This window comes from Dipodomys spectabilis, unplaced genomic scaffold (assembly GCF_019054845.1).
Source record: "Dipodomys spectabilis isolate Male_0828 unplaced genomic scaffold, ASM1905484v1 ptg000362l, whole genome shotgun sequence".
Classification (NCBI taxonomy): Eukaryota; Metazoa; Chordata; class Mammalia; order Rodentia; family Heteromyidae; genus Dipodomys; species Dipodomys spectabilis.
Window position 1 is genome coordinate 3329761 of NW_024871039.1, and position 8156 is coordinate 3337916.

At 36.8% G+C, this 8156-nt stretch overlaps 1 non-coding gene across 1 annotated transcript; it reads right to left on the minus strand.

Moving 5' to 3' along the window:
- Positions 1-772: 772 nt before the first annotated feature.
- Positions 773-879, minus strand: LOC122095820. Its single transcript, XR_006145213.1, has one exon. It is a non-coding gene; the product is annotated as a U6 spliceosomal RNA (small nuclear RNA).
- Between the last annotated feature and the right edge of the window lie 7277 nt (positions 880-8156).

An 8156-nucleotide genomic window follows, 5' to 3' on the forward strand; every position in this document is an offset into this window, starting at 1 on the left:
TTCAAACTCTGAGCATGCCAACACACATGCATGCACATGCGTTCACGCGCACACATTTTTTCCCTTCCCCTCCCCAAATTAGAGAAGCGTACATACAAGAGGCAGATGCACCAACTTCAAACACAGAGAAAACAAGGGTTATAGCGTGGGGGAGGAACATACAAAGAAACGAAAATTCACATCGCACATTATAAGTACGTTAGAAACAATAGCAAGAAACAAAAAACTACTTGTTTCCCTATCGTGGGGTTCAATTCCCTTAACATTATCATTTCTGTTCATATGCACATAGCTTTTGACCTTGTCTGCTTAACCCAGACATATATTCGTTATTGAAAATATGGGAAACCATGGGACCTGTTTCTTTGGACTTGGCTTACTTCACTTAATAAATTTTTTTACAAGTCTTTCCATTTCCTAACAAATGGGGCAATGTCATTCTTTCTGATGGAGGCATAGAATTCCCTTGTGTATATACATCACATTTTCTTGATCCATTCATGTAGTGGGGACAGCTGGTTGGTTCCATATCTTAGCTATGGTAAATAATGCTGCAATAAACATAGTTGTGCTGGTAGTTTTAGTATGGTCTTGTTTGTGATCATTTAGTAAATCCCCAAAAGTGGGACTGCTGGGTCAAAGGGGAGCTTTATGTGGAATCTTTTGAGGAACCTCCATAATGCCTTCCAAAGTGGTTGAACAAGTTTACACTCCCACCAAGAATGTTGTATGGTTCCCTTGTGGCCACATCCCCTCCAGCATCTGTTGTTGTAAAAATATGGAACACACCACGAATTTGCATATCGTCCTTGCGCAAGTGCCATGCTACTCTTCTCTGTATTGTTCCAATGTTAGTGTATGTGTGGCTGAATTGAGCACAGAATATTTTTTATATCAAAAGTGCAATTGTGGGGGCTGAGAAGGTGGCTCAGTGGTAGAGCGCTTGCCTTACATGCATGAGGCCCTGGGTTCGATTCCTCAGCACCACATGAGCAAAAAGAAAAAAGCTGCAAGTGGCGCTGTGGCTCAAGTGGTAGAACGCTAGCCTTGAGCTGAAGAGCTGAGGGACAGCGCCCAGGCCCAGAGTTCAGGCCCCACGAATGGACCCCCCCCAAAAAAAAGTGCAGTTGGATTTTATTAAACTAGACAATTCAACAAAAAGTAAGTTCAAAAGAATTGTCATGAAATTTTAGAACCATATATTTCTTACATAAGCACAAATTTAAGAATAAAGTCAAGATTGACATGTCAAAAACAAAATAATTCCAGATATTTGTTGCTCAAGAAATGTGTAGGAGGGGGATTCAATTATTCTATACAAGGCACCTGTCATAATGAACACTGCACCAAGTGTTAAGGTTTGTTAAAAGTTTTAATGTTTTAAATATATTTAATTTTGGGAATTTGTTTACATATGCCAAAATTAGGACTGTTTGGCAGGTATAAAACCTTTCCATAAAGTATTTAAGATTTATGGTAGCAGACATATACTACTAAGTATGTACATTTCAGAGTTTCGAGAAACTTTATCAATGAGAAGTTGCAAAGTTTTTGTGTAAAGAAGCAGAATGAAGTGTTAACACTTTGTTAACTACACAGGCTGTTAAAACTTTAGGGCTTCCTCAGTTTATAAGTTAACGAGGAAAAATGATGATATAAGCCATAAACAAATAATGAGAAGAGCCATAAATAGTAATCTTAGTGGATAGCTTTAAAGACTATTCATATTCTATAAAACTCTTGATGAACATCACAACCTCAGTCAGTGTTAAATGTACAGGATTATGAGAAAATAGTAAAATCTAATATGTAGTACACTTCAAATAGTGAAAACAGTGATAATATTTTTGTTTTTTATTTTACTAATTATTAACATTTAATTATTGTTTTCTTTATTTGTAGCATTGTTTTACTTGTTGAAATATAGTACAACTTTTTTGGGGGGGTCTGGTCATGGGGCCTGGGCGCTGTCCCTCAGCTCTTCAGCTCAAGGCTAGCGCTCTACCATTTGAGCCCCAGCAATAATTCCGGCTTTTTTCTTTTTCCTGAGGAATCTAACCCAGTTCCTTATGCATGCAAGGCAAGCGCTCTACCGCTGAGCCACCTTCCCAGCCCTAGTACAACTTTTTGTAAATCATCATTAGGAGGCACTTTGAGAAGGTTACTTGGATGGTCAAACCAATTTTTATAGGTGCATGTTCATTTAAAAAGAGGAAAATTGAGATCAAAATATTTATTTAAAAAATTATCAAATAGAGTCTGAGTCAGAAGTTTTGATAAATGTCCACACCTAAAATTTTATCCCTAGGCTGAAGCAGCGGTATTACAGAGTTAAGGCCAAAACAGTGACAGACTGTGGGTTGTTCTTTATTTTGATTTTGTTGGTCATGAGGCATGTACTCTTGGGCCTGGGTGTTGTCCCTCAGCTCAAGGCTAGCGCTACCACTTGAACCACTGCACCACTTCCATGTTTTTTTGCTTATGTGGTGCTGAGGAATCAAACCCTGGGGATGATGCATGCAAGACAAGCACTCTACCACTGAGCCACCTTCCCAGAAACTGTGTTTTAAAAAATCATCTAAACAACATTTGCTTTCTGCTTTTGGTAATAGAGTGAGAGATATAAATATATTTTTATATTTTTGTGAATTGTACTTCCAAATTTATACTAACTTCAGCCACTTTATCCTTTTCAAAGTCATAAATATCTCTGAGAGTTTGCTTCAGTGAAGATTGTTTTTGCATTTATAATTTCTTCTGAGTTATTTTTATTTTTATCAAAATAACTTTATATTTCATGTTGATTTGTTATCATATAACAAATTCCTTCAAATGTACACATAGAGTCTAAAGATAGCAGTATGAATATTCTCATACAGCTCTTGTTTGTCTGTTATGCACTTCTAGTTTTGTGATATTTCCCTCTCTCTTTCACTCTCTCCCATGTCTAAATACCATGTCTGGTACTTAGAATTTCGGCTTGTCTACTACTATACTTCAGGATCCACTAGTTTTGTGGGAACATGATAGCGACCATCAGTTACCCTTGCATTCTTTAAGAGTTATAAGAGTGACTTGATATTATTCTTTGCCATAATAAATGGCAAAACAGCAGATCTAGGAATTCCTTTTCACCTTTACTATTATAAATTTTATCTCATAGGAATCATTGGGATGGATAAGATACTGTTAACCTGTGACCTAAAAGTTCTCTTTCTTTTACAAACAACCTTTTTCTTTTATTATCAGTTAGTAACTACACATAATGAAAACAAAGCTAGCCTATGGAAAGTGGACCGAAGTTGCTCACAGGGATGAAAAAAAAAAGGAATGTGGGAAGTGTGTACAAAGGATGCCCATCATAGAACACAGATCTTAGGAGCAATTTATCATGTACACTTTGTGAGAAAGACAATGTGCTGTGAACTATAGGTTAAATCACTGAACAACTGATATATATATGCACATATATTTGTATATGTATATTTATTTATATATGCACACATATGTGTATATGCCCTTATATATGTACACATGTATGTTACTGTACACGCAAATACACACGTACATGTACACATGTATACATGCACACATGGAGAAAGACACATAGATATAGCCAACACAAGTTTCACTAGGTGTTGAATATGCCTCAAATGGAATGCTTGGAACAAAGTATGTTCAAGATGTATTTGTCTCTAAGCGTTTTTTTTACCACTCTCTTATCTCTTAAAACTTGTACATTTAGAGAGATTCCACTTGCAAAATGCAGTACAAGGGATAGCAAATCACTCAGAAAACTCAGTAAGTAAAGTTCATATGGTGTTTCCTTGCTCCCCACAGAATGCTTGCTCTTGTAGAAACTCTCAACAATCAAAGTAGAAGGAGAATGCCCTGGTAAAGAATAAAGTTATAAGGCTTTAAATGGCATCCTTACTTGAGCTTTTTCCAAGGACTGGATTCTACACATACATTTAACCAACTCATGTGAAAAGTCTTATGTGAGAAATGCTGACTAAGGTCTTGCTGATTTCCTGGCCAAGAAAATAAGAAAAAAAGAAAATATTTGTAATGTTTTAAAGTTTGAGAATAATTTGTAACCTGTCAATAAATGTGTAGAACACAATTATACCAAGTAACAAAAAATGATGGTGTTTCATTTATGTGCTCTTGGCCTTGATGAGTGATTTTAGGTGTGTCTACACAAGTAGAATCAGCATAAATCAAGCTAGCACTTCTTCATTTAAGATATAAGGAAAGGATACAGGTTGACCCATTCTAACAATGAGGTGTACAAGACAGTCTATCAAGGGGTGGGGGGTGAATGGGGAAGTTGGGGAGGAGTGAAGGAATGGTATGGTAGAGGAAAAACAAATGAGGGGGTAACAATGCTCAATAAGAAATATACTCATTACCTTACTTAGGTAACTGTAACTCCTCTGTACAGTATATTTACAATAAAAAATATACATTAAAAAGATACAAGGAAAACTTCTGTACTTATAGGAAGTTGTATTTATCACTCAATATCAGTAAGGTATTGGTTTTAGGACCAAAGGTATATGAAAACTTTGGATACTCAAATTCTCTACGTAAACACAGTATATTATTCACTTTAGAATCTGCCCACAAGCTAGTGCAGAGTAATTGCTATGAAAATTTTTACTGCATTCTAGGTTTGAAATGAAACATAAAAATATATGCAATATCAACAGATACAAATTTTTTCAGATAAATGTTGTTTGCAGTTTGTGGATAGAATTAGGAGAGCAATTTTGAAAAGCACACATTTCATCACCAAGACTGGTCTGCAAATTTTAACAAGGAGCTAATACAGCATCATTGAATAGTATGGAACTCCAAGGAGAAATACTTGAATTGAGACATTATCAGAAAAGGTAACCACAGGGCCTGGGAAGGTGGCTCAGTGCTAGAGTGCTTGCCTTGCAATGCATGAGGCCCTGGGTTCGATTCCTCAGCACCACATAAGCAAAAAAAAAAAAAAAGCCGGAAGTGCCGCTGTGGCTCAAGTGGTAAAGCTCTAGCCATGAGCTGAAGAGCTGAGAGACAGCGCCCAGGCCCAGAGTTCAGGCCCCACAACCGGACTCAAAAAAAAAAAGAAAAAGAAAGAAAGAAGGAAAGAAAGAAAGAAAGAAAGAAAGAAGGAAAGAACGAAAGAAGGAAAGAAAGAAAGAAAGAAAGAAAGAAAGAAAGAAAGAAAGAAAGAAAGAAAGAAAGAAAGAAAGAAAGAAAGAAAGAAAGAAAGAAAGGAAAGAAAGAAAGAAAGAAAGAAAGAAAGAAAGAAAGAAAGAAAGAAAGAAAGAAAGAAAGGAAGGAAGAAAGGAAGAAAGGAAGAAAGAAAGAAAGAAAGAAAGAAAGAAAGAAAGAAAGAAAGAAAGAAAGAAAATGTTACCACACAAGGACTTTTTAGAAATGCCGCTGCTAGATTTTCATGGAGAGCTTTCATAACACTTTGTGAAGCACAAATCAGAACCTCACTGATGGATTTCCCTCTCCTTCCTGTCATGGTTAGTCATTATCAATCAACATATAGCTAGTCTTGAATAATCCTCTAATAACAAAATGTTGATGGAGTGTTTATATGCAGAAAACCTGGGAAGGCTAACTTTTTCCAATTAGGACATTCTGTATTCTATGACCCAGCAGACAGTAAACTAAGTAAGCATCCATTTACAGCCTTCTGAATAATTCTGATTCTGCCCACATCAGTTATCTATCCATACCTGTGCCCGAGCGAGAGGATTTTAAAAGAATTTAGTGATTTACAATTTAAACTTAAATATGGAATGAAATTAGTTCCAATGCATTACATTAAGATATTTAGAAACAACTGGGAAACCTAAAGGTCTATTGTTGGGTCTTCGTCCGTCTTTGGACAGACGGGGTCCAAGGAGAGGTAAATGCGAAGTGAAGTGCGGCTGCTCGCCTGTTCCCCAGCCTCCCTTAGCCCAGTAGCCCAGGAGACAATCAGACTCAGCTGGGAGTCAAACCAAGCAGGAACTCGTTTATTAACAAGGAGCATCCCCTTTTTAAAGCAAAAGACTGCGTGGGAGGAGAGGAAATGGAACCAACCAATCACTGAAAGGCCACACCTTATCATGCACCTAAGCTTCCATGGGATGTTTACACACTGAACCTAAACAAATCCAGCTCTGCCCACTCAACTTCCTCTCAGGGCCATCTTTGCTATCCCCCACAGTCTATAAGATTTATTTTTATTTAAAGTGAAGGAATATTGGAATTTGGTTCTCTACAGTTTAAGAAATTTGCAGCAGACTTGATACTTATTTAATTTTGTATATGGAAAGGAACAAAAGCCTCAACAATATGTCAATACTATCCTCTTATTTATCTATAAAGGTTTATGATTCTGGTCTCTTAATATTAAAACTTCAAAAAATTATCTTTAGCAAGTTGTGCAAAGGGGTTTCACTTCATCATGTCAGTGTTGAATAGAGTGTATGTGCATTTCAATGTTCAGTGCATCTGGATCATTGTCAAACTTTCCATTTTTCTTCCTTCCCTTACCCCAACCCCAACCCCACCTATCCCTTCAAGTTTCCTACTTATATTCTCACATATGTACATTGAGTGTTATAACTGTATTAGTCCACCATTTCCCTCTCCATCCTTCTGCCCTACTTCCTGTAAGCCTAGATCCCCTTTTAAGACTTGTTTCAACTTCATGGTATTTTGTTAAATATCTCTACCTTTGGCATTTGGCTATGGGCTTGCCACATCCTCTCTTCCATGTTTGACCACATAAATGAGTATATTTCTCCACATTTCTAATCTCTGAATGGCTGACATAGGTCTATTTTACTATTCACCTTCTGTCCTAAATTTAGAATTGCACCTTCAGGGCCATCCTAGAGACCTTTATTCTTCTCTACACACTGAAGATGGAAAGGAAATAATTTCCATGCTCTCAGCATTATGCTATCCAATATGAATTTTCATCACTTATCACTTCAGCAGTCGATGTTTAGGGACAATCTTCAATTTCTGATGATAAGAGCACGAGTCAGTTTTAATTATGCAGATTCCACTATGTAGTGAGTCCTGTAGTCTTCTAAATTTTCAATAAATTTCGAGTAACTTTTTATTAATAATTTAAAAAGTTTTATTTCAGTATTTGAAATGCTGCCCCAATTATTTAAAAAGTTTCACAATAAGCTAGACTGAACTTTCCCCCCATTTTCCCCACTAGTTCAAGTTAAGTCTCCTTTGGCTTTATTGTTTGAGAGGCCAAGGGATGAGGGTAAACAGAGAGATGATCATTACTCAGATATCTCCTTCCTCTTCTGGTTCTGCTATTCTTGTTGAGAGGAAGACTGTAGCAGGGAACAAGAGTGATGCTTGACTTCACCATACAAGGGACCATTCCTGGCATGTCAATTATTGTTTCTCAGAATAACTTAAACTTCTTACTCTTGCCTTCTCTGTAACAGTAACCTAACTGTGGCTTCCTTGGTGTGGGAGGAAGCACACTAACAGGTTACTAGCTGTAAACTGGTATTTTATATCTCAGCTTACTACCAAAAATATAAAGCTTTGGCTACATAAATGTAAAGGTACTGATTGTCCAACAATACCTTAGTGAGCAGTAGACAATTCTACCCAGCTACCCTCTCCTCTCATTTCCTCTCTTTCACTCCCCTCCACTCATTTACCCATCCCTTCTTTCTTTGTCTCTCTCCTCCATATTAATCTCTATCTTCTCTCTTTTTCTTTTCCAGTAGCAAGTGATTTGGTTTATCAGACAACACATACACAATTGAACAAATATTTATTTCTCCTCTTTTTGTGATTATTTATTCTTAAGAAGTGAGTTCTAGCACAGCACCAGTGGCTTACACCTAGATACTCAGTAGGTTCAAACTTGACAATTGCAATTCCAAGCTATTTTAAGTAGATAAACCTAAGAGATTCTTTTCTGCACTTCTGGTAAAACGAAGACGTGAAGTTATAGCTCAGGTGGTATAGAGCAAACATTGAGAATTAAAGCCCAGATAGAGCTCAAGGCCAGGAGTTCAAACCCCATTGCCAGCACAATATTTAAAATAAAACAAAACTGAGTCCTTTGTCTTAGAAGGAATATTTCTCCAAATATTCATACCCAGGGCAATTCTCAAGGT